Source organism: Hordeum vulgare, chromosome 3H, assembly GCF_904849725.1.
Source record: "Hordeum vulgare subsp. vulgare chromosome 3H, MorexV3_pseudomolecules_assembly, whole genome shotgun sequence".
Lineage (NCBI taxonomy): Eukaryota > Viridiplantae > Streptophyta > Magnoliopsida > Poales > Poaceae > Hordeum > Hordeum vulgare.
The window spans coordinates 36409623-36425226 of NC_058520.1; positions in this window are offsets into that span (position 1 = coordinate 36409623).

The window sequence follows — 15604 nt, forward strand, 5'->3', positions numbered from 1 at the left end:
CCTGGTAACAAACCCACAGTACATCTATAAGTGATTTTTACGCTTGAGAAACCCCCCCCCCCCCGACGGCCTTTTAGATAATTAACCCATAGTCTACCTAGAGCAAATACCACTCTTCTTAAAATACCCATATCTTTTAAACCCTGACTCCAATTTTAACATGTTTATATATAAAATTTGATTAGAAAAATATGTGAAATCCGAATATGATATTAATTTATAAGTTACCAATTTACATAATGCTATTTAGGATGCAACATTAATCAACAACACAGATCCATCATTATTTTGCATTGACACCATTCCAGATTATAAACTAACACCATTATAAAGCGAGAGTGGAGAGTAAAGAAACCATCAATAATCATGCATGAACGCGTCGGCAAAACCTCGCATGAAAAAAAGATTTATCTTCTTATGCCGAGAGAGAGACACCTCGGCAAGACGTATTGGGGTCTTAGTCGTGGTTATTGGGTTAGGGACGTGCGGTATTTTCGTTTCTCATTGCAGCACATGGGCTCTTTTTCTAATCAAGTCTCAAGAAGCAAGATTTTTCTTATTAGCAAAGTCTAAAGTAGTTTTTGCCCATCCTTTTTTTCTATAAGAGATTCGTTTTTTTAAATGGAGGCATAGATTGCCTCATCTATTAGTTAATCAAAGAGATTGCCGATTTAATTACACAAAACTGGGCGAAAACCAGAACAACAAGGGTCAAGCTCAGACCCAAAAACTGAAACACGGGGCAAAGCCCACCCTCATCGACAACATGCCGAACACAACAACAATCGCCAACCAACCAAAGCACACAACAACGGGGGACGTGCTTCACCGATCAAGGTGGCCTTCCATCACTGTCGGAAAGAAGAAAGTCGTGACTACTGTCAGAGGAGCAAACCCGAGACTCGACGACAGCGATGAAAAGACAAGCACTCCATAGCCGTGCGATAGTTGTAACTGTGTAACAACCAACATGTCGGCGACCAACATCAATGAGAACCCCATCGCCCACACGTCACGAGGTCATGCCCTCAAAGCTGTAAATCTTTTGAGGCCGTTGCCTAGACATCCACTGCTCTAACGTGCGAGCACTCACCCTCCAGCAGCAATGCAACACAATACAGCTATCTGTAGCCCACACTACTCAGGATAATCGCACACAGACCACGAATGCCGCACTACATTCGAGGCCGCCGCCCCGACATGTCGTCCAACCGCTCCCACTGGGACGTGTTCACCGAGCCAACAACCTTACTGCCCCCGCTAGGATGCGTTGACCGAGCTGACAACCTTACTGCCCCCGCTGGGACGCATTGACCGAGCCGACAACCTTACTGGCCCCACAGCTCAAGGTCCTCACCCAAGTCGTGCCAAGAAGCAACCCTACCACATGGAGCCGTGCAACATCCAAAGGATGACCCTCCAAAGCGACTCAAAGGTTACGACGTAAGCGCCACCGCCACCCACTCCAAAAAACGAGAGTTTAGGTTCTCACCCGGAGAGCCCAAACACATAAAAAGGAGACAAGGAGATCTAAGATAACGCCTTCAAGAAGGTCACGACGCCCGCAAGCACCGACATCATCACAAGTTTTCACCCAAGTTCCTCGTCTCCTATCCATGAGCTTGCGGATCTGGGCACACATATATACCTAGACCACGAGAGCAAAGCCCGCTGTGTGGAGCACCTCCGTCGTCAGCCATAGTAGCCCTCACACGACAATCCACTGCAGCACCTCATGCAACAAAGAGACGACGCGCTTGTCAGGGGCAGATCCAAAGGCATCACTCCGAGTCCACCTTCCCCAGCCCCCGTAGCAGCCCATGTCGTCGCAGCCATCGGTCCAGGCCGCCACCCCAGCGTCCTTTGTATGCCCCCCGCAGCCACCGTCGGCCCCTTGGCAACTCAGGAAGCCATGGGCATCCATGTACCCGTGACTCGCGCATAAGGTGCCAGATCCGCACCCACGCATGCAGCCTCCCGCGCCATGCGACCACCGCATACCCCCTCCGCACGTACATACAAGTCGCGCCTCGCGTGCCAGCTACCTTGCTCCATGCCATCTTGCGATAGGTAATGCACGGCCGTGCCTCGCCACGCTCACCAGAGCCTCCACGCATCGCACCCGCCCTCTTGCAGCGCGCCTCCACCTTCATTTGCACTAGCAGTAATTTCTACTACGCAACCTTCTCCTTGTAGACGTTGTTGGGCCTCCAAGTGCAAAGGGTTGTAGGACAGTAGCAATTTTCCCTGAAGTGGATGGCCTAAGGTTTATCAATCCGCGGGAGGCGTAGGATGAAGATGGTCTCTCTCAAGCAACTCTGCAACCAAATAACAAAGAGTCTCTTGTGTCCCCAACACACCTAATATAATGGTAAGTTGTATAGGTGCACTAGTTCGGCGAAGAGATGGTGATACAAGTGCAATATGGATGGTAGATATAGGTTTTTGTAATCTGAAATTACAAAAACAGCAAGGTAACAAATTGTAAAAGTGAGCACGAACGATATTGCAATGCGTGGAAACAAGGCCTAGAGTTCATACTTTCACTAGTGAAGTTCTCTCAACAATGATAACATAATTGGATCATATAACTAGCCCTCAACATGCAACAAAGAGTCACTCCAAAGTCACTAATAGCGGAGAACAAACGAAGAGATTATTGTCGGGTACGAAACCACCACAAAGTTATTCTTTCTGATCGATCTATTCAAGAGTCCGTAGTAAAATAACACGAAGCTATTCTTTCCGTTCGATCCATCATAGAGTTCGTACTAGAATAACACCTTAAGATACATATCAACCAAGACCCTAATGTCACCTAGATACTCCATTATCACCTCAAGTATCCGTGGGCATGATTATATGATATGCATCACACAATCTCAGAATCATCTATTCAACCAACACATAGAACTTCAAAGAGTGCCCCAAAGTTTCTACCAGAGAGTCAAAACGTGTGCCAACCCCTATGCATAGGTTCCCAATGTCACGAACCCGCAAGTTGATCACCAAAACATAAATCGAGTACTCACATGAATCCACGTGTGCCAACCCATATGCATAGGTTCCAAATGTCACAAACCCGCAAGTTGATCACATCAGATAGACACGTGCAAGACATACATCAAGTGTTCTCAAAGACTCAATCCGATAAGATAACTCCAAAGGGGAAACTATATTCATTACAAGAGGGAGAGGGGGAAGAACATCATAAGATCCAACTATAGTAGCAAAGCCCATGGTACATCGATATCAAGACATCTCAAGAACACGAGAGAGAGAGATCAAACACATAGCTACTGGTACATACCCTCATCCCCGAGGGAGAACTACTCCATCCTCGTCATGGAGATCGCCGGGATGATGAAGATGGCCACTGGAGATGGATTCCCCCTCCGGCAGGGTGCCGGAACGGGCTCCAGATTGGTTTTTGGTGGCTATAGAGGCTTGCGGCGGCGGAACTCCCGATCTAGATTTCTTTTTGGGGGTTTATGAATTTATAGGAATTTATGGCGGTGGAATTACGTCGGTTGGGCCCACGAGGAGGTCAAACAAGCCCGGTAGGCGCCACCTAGGGTGATGGTGACGGCCTCAGGGCTTGTGACTCCCTCGTGGCTCTTCTGGCCTTCTTCCAAAGCTTCGGGGGTCTCTTTTCGTCCAAAACAAATCATCGTAAAGTTTCATTCCATTTGGACCCCGTTTGAAAAAGGGTCAAAAACACGGAAAAAACAGAAACTCGCACTTGGCATTGAGTTAATAGGTTAGTCCCAAAAAAGATGTAAAATAGCATAATCATGCATATAAAACATCCAAAGTTGACAAGATAATAGCATGGAACCATAAAAAATTATAGATAAGTTGGAGACGTATTAAGCATCCCCAAGCTTAACTCCTGCTCGTCCTCGAGCAGGGGAGTGATAAAGAATGAATTTTTGATGTTGCATGCTACCTAGCATAGTTGTCCTTTGTAACTTTTCTCACGTGACATGAATGTTCAGATCCGATAGATTCAAAACAATAGTTTGCTATTGATGTGGAGACAATAATACTTCCAGCAAACTAGCAAGGTAATCATGAACTTTCAAAATAACAAGGCCAAAAGAAAGTTATCCCTACAAAATCATATAGTCTGGCTATGCTCTATCATCCTTGCACAACGAATTTAAATCATGCACAACCTCGGTATTGGCCAAGTAATTGTTTTCGCACTTTTACTTTCTCAAACTTTTTGAAATCTCACGCAATACATGAGCGTGAGCCATGGTTTTAGCACTATAAGCGGAATGGAGTGTGGTGGAGGTTGCAAGACAAACAAGGAGAAGATGGTCACATTAACTAGGCATATCAATGAGCTATGGAGATGCTCATCAATAGATATCAATGTGAATGAGTAGGGATTGCCATACAAATGATGCACTAGAGCTAAGAGTATGTGAAAGCTCTTAAAGAAAACTAATGGGTGTGCATCCAACTTGCTTGCTCACGAAGACCTAAGGCAATTTTGAGGAAGCCTATCATTGGAATATACAAGCCAAGTTATATAATGAAAATTTCCCACTAGCTATATGGTGGTGACAAAACGAGGGACTCTCAATCATGAAGATCATGGTGCTTAATAAGCACAAGTGTGGAAGGATAGTACCATTGTCCCTTCTCTCTTTTTCTCTCATTTTTATGGTGGGCTCTTTGGCCTCCTTTTTTTTGGTGGGCATCTTTGGCCTCTTTTGTAAATGGGCTTCACTGGCCTCTTTTATTTCCTCACATGGGACAATGCTCCATCAATGATGATCATCACACTTACAACTTAAAACTTAGAGCAATGATGACTCTATATGGAATGCCTTCGGTAGTGTACCGTGACAATGATCTAGCATGGCATAGACATCAATGGAAACATCATGCTAGCTATCTTATGATCATGCAATGGCAATGTAGAAGTGGTGGCACATGTCATGGTGGTAGTTGCATGGCAATATATCTCGGAATAGCTTTGAAAAAGCCATAGTAGGTAGGTATGGTGGCTGTTTTGAGGAAGGCTAATGGTGGGTTTTGTGCACCGGCGAAAGTTGCACGACACTAAAGAAGATAGTGATATTGGAAGGTGAAAGTGCATCTAAACCATGGACTCAACATTAGTCAAGAAGAACTCATATACTTGTTGCAAAAGTTTTATTAGTAATCGAAACAAAGCATTCAACGCATACTCCTAGGGGAAGGGTTGGTAGGTATAAACCATCGCACGATCCCGACCGTTACACAAAGGATGACAATCAATAAACTAATCGTGCTCAAACTTCATCACATAGCGGTTCACCATACGTGCATGCTACGGGAATCACTAACTTCAACACAAGTATCTCTAGATTCACAACACCATACTAACATAACTTAAATATTACCACAACCACATCTCAAAACTAATTGAGAGGAATCAAGCTTCTCTTTCTACTCAATGCACATGAAGATGGAAGTTTTTGTAACCCTTTGGATAACTACCACTTTTGGGACTACTTTCATAGCATAAGCCAACTACCAAGCCACGCACCGCTATTCTCTAAAAGATATAAGCGAAGCACATAGAGAAAAATCAACTAGCTCTAAAGATATAAGTGAAGCACAAGAGCAAAAGTATCTAGCTCAAAAGATATAAGTGAAGCACAATGAGCATTCTAGCAAAATCACTATGAGTGCATGTCTCTCTCTCTCAAAAAGGTGTGCAGCAAGGAAGATTGTGACACAACAAAAATAAAAGACTCCTACGATACAAGACTCTCCAAGCAAAACACATATCATGTGGTGAATAAAAATATAGCTCCAAGTAACATTACCGATGGATTGAAGACGAAAGAGGGGATGCCTTCCCGGGGCATCCCCAAGCTTAGACTTTTTCGGCATCCTTGAATCAACTTGGGGTGCATTGGGCATCCCCAAGCTTGAGCTCTTGCCACTCTTTATCTCTTTGTCCATAAGAACTTCACCCAGAACTTGAAAACTTCACAACACAAAACTTAAACAGAAACTCGTGATATCATTAGCATAAGAAAGCAAATCACCACTTTCATAGGTACTGTAGCAAACTTAAATTATACTTATGTTGGTGTTGGGTTACTGTATTTTCACTTTTCCATGGCTAGTACCCTCTGATACTATCCATAGTTTCATCAAAATAAGCAACCAACTCAACAAAAACAGAATCTGTTAACAGCAGACCAGTCTGTAGCAATCTGCATACTTCGTATACTTCTGGTACTTTAAAAAATCTGAAAACTTACGACAGTCTGAAGAAATTTCATAGAAATCAGCAGCAAAAATAATCAACTCAAAATCTCTTACAGATTAAAAATGAAAATTCTTTTTGTGAGCAGAAAGTTTCTGTCTTTTTCCAGCATGATCAAACAATCATCACCAAGACTAATCATAACGGTTTTGCTTGGCACAAACACAAAAAGAAACAGAGAAGACACAATCATAACAGAATTATGATGGTGTGGATAAAACAAAACAGGAAGCAAAAAGCAAAGAAAAATTTATTCATTGGGTTGCCTCCCAACAAGCGCTATTGTTTAACGCCCTTAGCTAGGCATTGATTTCAATGATGCTCACATAAAAGGTAAGGATTGAAACACAACGAGAGCATCATGAAGCAAATGGCTAGCACATTTAAGTCTAACCCACTTCCTATGCATAGGGATTTTGTGATCAAACAATTTATTGGAGCAAGAATCAACTAGCATAGGAAGGCAAAACAAGCATAGCTTCAAAAATTTCAACATATGGAGAGGAAGCTTGATACTATTGCAATAAGTAGAAGCATATGATCCTCTCCCATAGTAATTTTCAGTAGCATCATGAATGAATTCAACAATACAACCAGCACCTAAGGCTTTCTTTTCATGATCTACAAGCATAGGAATTTTACTACTCTCCACATAAGGAAATCTATTCTCAAGAATAGTAGTGGGAGTATCGTAAAAGACTTGAGCACTACAAATTGTGTCCACAATGAAAAAGCAAGGTTTAGCAAAGGGGTTCTCGAGAGTATGACAAGTTTTATCATCCCTCATCTTTAAAGCATAACTATCCTCACAATAACCATCATAGATAGGGGGCATGCTTTCATCAAAATGATTTTGATCATTCAAAGTGGAAGAACTAAAAAGATCCTCTTTATCAAATATAGCATCCCCAAGCTTGTGGCTTTGCATATCATTAGACTCATGGGTATTCAAAGAATTCATGCTAAGAACATTGCAATCATGCTCATCATTCACATATTCTATGCCAAGCATTCTATGTAATTCTTCTTTCAGCACTTGAGCACAATTTTCCTTCCCATCATGCTCACGAAAGACATTGAAAAGATGGAGCATATGAGGCATCCTCAATTCCATTTTTTTAGTTTTCTAGCGAAAGAGAAACAAAAAGATTCGATTGCAAGATCTAAAGATATACCTTCAAGCGCTAACCTCCCCGGCAACGGTGCCAGAAAAGAGCTTGATGTCTACTACGCAACCTTCTCCTTGTAGACGTTGTTGGGCCTCCAAGTGCAGAGGGTTGTAGGACAGTAGCAATTTTCCCTCAAGTGGGTGACCTAAGGTTTATCAATCCGCGGGAGGCGTAGGATGAAGATGGTCTCTCTCAAGCAACCCCTCAACCAAATAACAAAGAGTCTCTTGTGTCCCCAACACACCTAATACAATGGTAAGTTGTATAGGTGCATTAGTTCGGCGAAGAGATGGTGATACAAGTGCAATATGGATGATAGATATAGGTTTTTGTAATCTGAAATTACAAAAACAGCAAGGTAACAAATGGTAAAAGTGAGCACGAACGGTATTGCAATGCGTGGAAACAAGGCCTAGGGTTCATACTTTCACTAGTGAAGTTCTCTCAACAATGATAACATAATTGGATCATATAACTAGCCCTCAACATGCAACAAAGAGTCACTCCAAAGTCACTAATAGCGGAGAACAAACGAAGAGATTATTGTCGGGTACGAAACCACCACAAAGTTATTCTTTCTGATCGATCTATTCAAGAGTCCATAGTAAAATAACACGAAGCTATTCTTTCTGTTCGATCCATCATAGAGTTCGTACTAGAATAACACCTTAAGATACATATCAACCAAGACCCTAATGTCACCTAGATACTCCATTGTCACCTCAAGTATCCGTGGGCATGATTATACGATATGCATCACACAATCTCAGAATCATCTATTCAACCAACACATAGAACTTCAAAGAGTGCCCCAAAGTTTCTACCAGAGAGTCAAAACGTGTGCCAACCCCTATGCATAGGTTCCCAATGTCACGAACCCGCAAGTTGATCACCAAAACATACATCGAGTACTCACATGAATCCACGTGTGCCAACCCATATGCATAGGTTCCAAATGTCACAAACCCGCAAGTTGATCACAACAGATAGACACGTGAAAGACATACATCAAGTGTTCTCAAAGACTCAATCCGATAAGATAAGTCCAAAGGGGAAACTCAATTCATTACAAGAGGGAGAGGGGGAAGAACATCATAAGATCCAACTATAGTAGCAAAGCCCATGGTACATCGAGATCAAGACATCTCAAGAACACGAGAGAGAGAGAGAGATCAAACACATAGCTACTGGTACATACCCTCAGCCCCGAGGGAGAACTACTCCCTCCTCGTCATGGAGATCGCCGGGATGATGAAGATGGCCACCGGAGATGGATTCCCCCTCCGGCAGGGTGCCGAAACGGGCTCCAGATTGGTTTTTGGTGGCTACAGAGGCTTGCGGCGGCGGAACTCCCGATCTAGGTTTCTTTTTGGGGGTTTCTGAATTTATAAGAATTTATGGCGGTGGAATTGCGTCAGTTGGGCCCACGAGGAGGTCACAAGCCTGGTCGCCACCACCTAGGGGGTGGTGGCGGCGTCAAGCCTTGTGACTCCCTCGTGGCTCTTCTGGCCTTCTTCCAAAGCTTCGGGAGTCTCTTTTGGTCCAAAAAAATCATCGTAAAGTTTCATTCCATTCGTACTCCGTGTGAAAATGGGCCAAAAACACGAAAAAAACAGAAACTGGCACTTGGCACTGAGTTAGTAAGTTAGTCCCAAAAAAGATATAAAATAGTTTGCTAACTTCTCTCACGTGACATGAATGTTCCGATCTGTTAGATTCAAAACAATAGTTTGCTATTGACGTGGAAACAATAATAATTCAAGCAAACTAGCAAGGAAAGCCTGGTTGATGTTTGGTACGTAGACGAAAACAGCGAAATCACTAGTTAGCGAATACACCTTCCAACGATCACTTCCACCATCACAGGTTGTGACAAGTGGCGCACTGCATGCGTGCCATTTGTCGCAACCTCGGAGTTTTCCCTTTTTTCGTAGATCCGTATTTTCAAAACGTTTTATCTCCTAAACCGTGCGTTCAAATCTCGAACCGTTTTCACCGATGACTTTCTCGCGTCGAGATCTTCAAAACTAGATCCCATGTTGATAGGTTTTGACGAACTTTTTTTTCATGAAAAAAACCGAACGAAAAAACCGTGCCTCACGCGATAGAAAAAAAACAGAAAACGCACTTTTTTTTCCTTTTCGAGAGGCGCGGGTCGTGCCTCTAGCGAAGGAAAAACCGTGCCTCTCGCGGAAGCAAAATCGTGCCTCTCGCAGAAAAAAGAGAGAGCAAAAAACGCGGTTTTTTTCTTTTCGGAAGAGGCACGGGCGTCCCTCTCGCAAAGGCAAAACCGTGCCTTTCGCGGAAGCAAAACCGTGCCTTTAAAAAAATGTGTTTTTTTCTTTCGGAAGAGGCACGGGCGTGCCTCTCGCGAAGGCAAAACCGTGCCTTTCGTGAAAGCAAAATCGTGCCTCTCGTAAAAAACAGAAAAAACGCGTTTTTTTCCTTTCCGAAAGACACGGGCGTGCCTTTCGCAAAGGCAAAACCGTGCCTTTCGTGAAAGCAAAACCATACCTCTCGCAAAAAAATGAAAACGCTTTTTTTCCCTTTCCGAAGGGCACGGTTGTGCCTCTCGCGAAGGCAAAACCGTGCCTTTTGCTGAAGCAAAACCGTGCCTCTCGTAAAAAAAACAGAAAATTCGCGTAAAAAAACATGTTTTTTCACGAAAAAAAGATATATTTACCCCTCCAAAAGTTACGAAAGACCGGTGAAAAACCATAACACTAAAAAGCCGGGGAAAAATCATTCAAAAAAGGGGAAAACGCGTGCGAAAAAATAAAAAAAATCCGAAGAAAACTCTCAGAACGCGACACGTGGCGGTGGCTGAAAACGCGTCAAGTGGCGGCGCGCGGAAGTGATCGCTGAAAAGCTCGCGAGGGAGCGTTCACTAACTAGTTGCTCCGCGGAAACAGACCGCCAAGCTCAAGGTGGGGCCGCAAATCGGACCTGTGCGTACTAGTCGTGGTTATTGGGTTAGGGACGTGCAGTATTTTCATTTCTCGTTGCAGCGCATGGACTTTTTTTCTAATCAAGTCTCAAAAAGCAAGATTTTTGGTACGTAGGGAAAGCCCGGTTGATGTTTGATACGTAGACGGAAACAGACCGCCAAGCACGTACATAAAAAAAAAAAAAAAAAAAAAAAAGGAAACCGACCGGCAAGCTCAAGGTGGCGCAGCAAATCGGACCTGTGCGCACTAGAACGAATCGGACCGGCTGGGTTGTGGGCTATATATACTCCAACGGGGGACCGGGCTGACCTCAATCAAAAGCTAAAACCTACGGGGTATATACCTAGCTAATAACCATCGCAACCTAGCTAGCACGTACGCACGCAGTTCTTTGCTTGACTGAATTGAAGAAGCGATGGAATACTACGACGACTTTGCAGGTGCAAGCGAGCCGGAGTCAGCATGGGTCGGGATGAAGAGAGGTCACGGGCGATCCGAGGGCAAGTTGGACGCAGCGTTGATGGAGAAGCGGCACAAGTGCGGCGACAACAGTTGGACGGCCACCGCCGCGTATGCACCGGTGCTGGGGACGACGCGAGCCTACGAACGATCCGAGGATGAGTTTGACCTGTCGATAGATAAAAGATACAAGTGCAACTACTGGGAGGACCCTGCTTACGCGCGGATCCTCCACCTCAAAGGTGGAAGCAAAGCCAGGGACGCCGCTCTCACCAATCTCACTTGGCGCTACATCAAGGACATCGACGACTGGCTCCACGAGCGTCAGGCGGCACGCAAAAGCACCATGTGATTAGATTTTTTTTATTTTTTATTTTTTTGCTTTTGCTTTGGCGGAGCGACAGGCAATTTACAGGGAGTACTTTTTAGTTTTTACTGCTTCACGAGTCCGAGGAACTTATGTATGGAGTCTTTTTTTCTTCTTCTTATTATGTTCGTGTAATTTACAATCATAGACGTGTTTGCGGTTTAAATTAAACAAAACACACATCTTACATTAGTTAGTGTGTTTTAGTTTAAGTTAAACTACAAAAACATCTCTTTTTTTGCGAGGTAAACTACAAAAACATCTTAATTACACTAGTGTACAGAGGGAGAGTATGGATTTTGCATGAAGTTAACTTATGAAAATTCCATCTTTAAACACACAAATACTACTCCTCCAGTTTATTGTATGGAGGTTCTTTTTCATTGATTTGGCTTCATACCGCCCATCGAACCACCAACCGTGCCCGTCGAGTGCTGCTGCTTCACTTTTGTCACGTGCATGTGGATATTTCCATCACTTTTTTGCGTGAAAGCCCACCCTTTCCCGGCCTGTTCACTTCGATCTCATCCCCGCCCCCTAGTTTCCGCCGGTTACACCGTCCACCACCACGATGGGTTCGACTGAGATGGTCGATGCCACGCCAGAGTCGAAGAACTCGTGCACCAACATAAAGAAAAATAAGAAGAGGATGCTTCGAGTGTGATGGGTCACCCAATAGCCCCTCAACCAAAGCGTGTAAACTGGCTGGTACCCGTGTCGCCAACACCCTGGATGGCATGGTTGTATCCATCATACTACTATGCCAGCCAACAACTCGATCCGCATCCATCGTCACCGTCAACCATCAAGTATCGGTTAACGTCGACCTTAACGGGGACTAAACCTTCATGGAGCCTCAATCACAGTTGTCGGCGCTTGTCCATTCATGGATGTCGGCTACTCCCCGATCCTGTTTGCAAAAATGTCTCAACCGGCCATGAGGGTTGATGAGGAGGAGGAATTGATGAACATGATCCCTGACAGCGGTGGCCACCAAGATGGACAAGTGGAGGCCTAGCTCCAGTCAAATCCGCACACCCACAAGATGCAGACCCATATACCGCACACCCAACAAAAGCATACCTAGCTGAGGCACACTAGCAACAGGAGGGCGACCAGTCGGACGGTGATCCAAACAACATATGGGCATCAAGTGAGGACCCAGAGAAGAAGAGGGAACAATATTTCAACCAGAAGGAGGATGAATCGTCCGTTGATGCATAGTTGGCCACAAGCATTGTTTTGATTCATGGCACAAAGCAAAAGGGCGAAACCTTTTGGACAAGTGTGCGTATTTGGTTCCATGAGCAAAATCACTTTGATCCTTATCTCAAGAAAGTGATCCCTAAATGCAATTCAAAGTCACTCACTAATCGACCGTACACCATTCAAGAGGTCACGAGCAAGTATTGTTGCCTTTACAAATAACTGCAAATCCAGTGGCCAAGTGGTACGACACTCCAAGAGCATGCAAGGTTTTTTGTTGCTCCATGTGTGTTGGTTATTTAGCTGAATATGCTATATGTGTTGGTCATTGATGGCATGTAAGTGCACATGACTTAGTTGTAGATTTTTATAAGTAAAAGTATCTATCCCATAGGAAGAACATGAACCCGTCTTTTTCTCTTGAAGGGTTTAAATAGCAATGCCTGCAAATTAGTCGCGGTTCAAAGCAAAGTGAAACAAAATACAAGTATAGACCGATTGTAGAGAATAGAGAAGTAAACTTGCAAAAGTAAAGATAAGTAATGCAAGACGTGAGTGAAGGTTGTTGAAATCAATAGGACTAAAGTGTTTCCTGGGAGCCCAGATTCCTCACTATTAAGTGTGATGCCTAAGCATAATGCTACATCGGATTACTAAGCCACTTTATATAGTTTTATTTGTGGGTGAATCCAAGTACAGATAGGCGCATAGACCACAAACCCGTATCACATACGCCACCATCATTCATCTCCACTTATGTTACTGAATGATAATTAAAGGGTCTTCCCTGTGGATGCAGCTAAAAGTGGCCTCCGTTTACCCCTCCATCAATGATTCAGGATGAAGGGAGGTAGGCCATGTTAGTAACCCACCTCCCCAACCAGCCACCACACGTGCAGTAATAACCTTACACCCAAAATTAGCATATATTGGATGATCGACTTCACTCAATATCAAGAGGACTATTAACATAAACAAGAGGATATTAAATCCTAATACGAAATGGTCCATTATGTACCAGGGTTCCGCCATATCTCGAGAACTAGAGAAACTACTCGCGCATCGCGGGCATGAATGATATGAGATGGTTTTGTTCACAAAAGTAATACACGATTGAATCCACTCCAACTACTGTATTATAAATGGATAAGGATGAGATGATGATGCCGATAATGATGATGATGATGGTCAAGGCCCCTTGATGGAGTGTTGCGGCGGCGAAGTCCTTGGATCGATTCCCCCTTCGGGTGCCCTCTAGATGCTAGCGTTATATGTTTTGGATGCATTTCTGAAGGTTGTGGGTGTCTGATTCCCAATCCGACTTTACGAGGATGAAGTAGTTGATCAGGAGGCGGAGATGGTAGCTCGACCGCTAATACGAGTGTGTGGTTGGTCGTCTTGCGCTCTAGATGAGCTGCGCAAACTCCAAATGCGTCGAGTCATTTTTTACAGTAGATGATAATCACATTGCTCGACGTGATTCCATCATATTGTTTTTGGATTTCTTCCATAGTATCTTCCATAGCACTTCATTTCTTCCTCAAGGCCGTTGGAGTCATGAGTGCGATGGGGTCATTGGGAAGGTCAGGCTCACCTGCAACGAAGTGCGCAACGAGCGTGGCGGGGCGAGCTAGAAGACGCGGAGGTGCGCCAGGTGGGTGCGCGATGGCATCGCCGCCGCCTTGTCCGTCACGACAGCCCCCACGACAACATGGTGCATGAGGAGTTGCACCACGAGGAAGGCGCGCTGGACCAGGGACCAGGAGCCTCCGTCGCCGTCGCGCCCCTTATGTGGGAGGAGCAGGAACGCAAGCGCGGGAACCACGAGGCGAGCATCGAGGACCCCCGTTCGTGTGCCCGTGGCAGAATCCCCACCCGCGAGACCGGGGCGGTGCCGACTTCGCGAGCAATGTTTCCTCCTCCGCCTGGCGCTAAACGTCATGTTGTAAGCATAGGCGGGCACGGAGGGAGACGGCGAGGGTGACGATGAGGAAGAAAAGGTTGATGCTGTCGAGGAGAGCACAATGAGAAGATTTTTGAACTAGGCTGCCGACCCTATTACTCACTGTGTTCTTAAATAATTACTAGTAAAAGTGCTCGTGCGTTGCAACGGGTGAACAACAAAAACTCATAAAAATTATAAAGTCCAACATAAAACAATTAAAGTTCATCAAATTGCATTAATATCATGTAAATACTACAATCAAATCAACAATTAAGGAGTAACTTGTGCAAGAAAGAGGAACCCGAGGTTTATAAAAAGATGAACTTCGCGCACCATCATGCTTGAATGCACACTCGATCTGGCGCTGCTAGTGGCCACCACTATGTCTCCTTGTTGTTAGGTAACGTAGCATAAAATCGAAATTTTCCTACGCATATTCAGATCTTCCTATGGAGAGACCAACAACGAGAGAGGGGTGAGAGCATCTTCATACCTTTGAAGATCGCTAAGCGGAAGCGTTGCTAGAACGCGGTTGATGGAGTCGTACTCGCAGCGATTCCGATCTAGTGCCGAACCATGGCACCTCCGCGTTCAACACACGTGCAGCCTGGTGACGTCTCCCGCACCTTGATCCAGCAAGGAGGAGGGAGAGGTTGGGGAAGAACTCCAGCAGCACGACGGCGTGTTGTCGATGGAGAGACGAGGTCTCCCGGCAGGGCTTCGCCAAGCACCGGCAGAGAGGAGGAGGAAGAGGAGCAGGGCTGCGCCGAGAGAGAGGGAAAACCGTGTGTCTCAATGGCCAAAACCCCTCTACATTTATAGGAGGAGGGAGAGGGGGTGCGCCACCCCTAGGGTTCCCCCCTAGGTGGTGCGGCAGCCACCAGATGGGAGGGGGCGGCGGCCAGGGCAGGGAAAGGGGGGCGCACCCTAGGTGGGCCTTGGGCCTCACCTGCGCCTAGGGTTTCCACCCTCCCGCCTTCTCTCATGCGCATGGGCTGGGTGGGGTGCACCAACCCACCTAGGGGTTGGTTCCCTTCCCCACTTAGCCCATCTAGCCTCCCTTCGGTGGACCCCCGGGGCCACCTCCGGTGGTCCCGGTACGTTACCGGTGATGCCCGAACACTTCCGGTGTCCAAAACCATCCGTCCTATATATCAATCTTTACCTCCGGACCATTCCGGAGCTCCTCGTGACGTCCGGGATCTCATCCGGGACTCCGAACAACTTTCGATA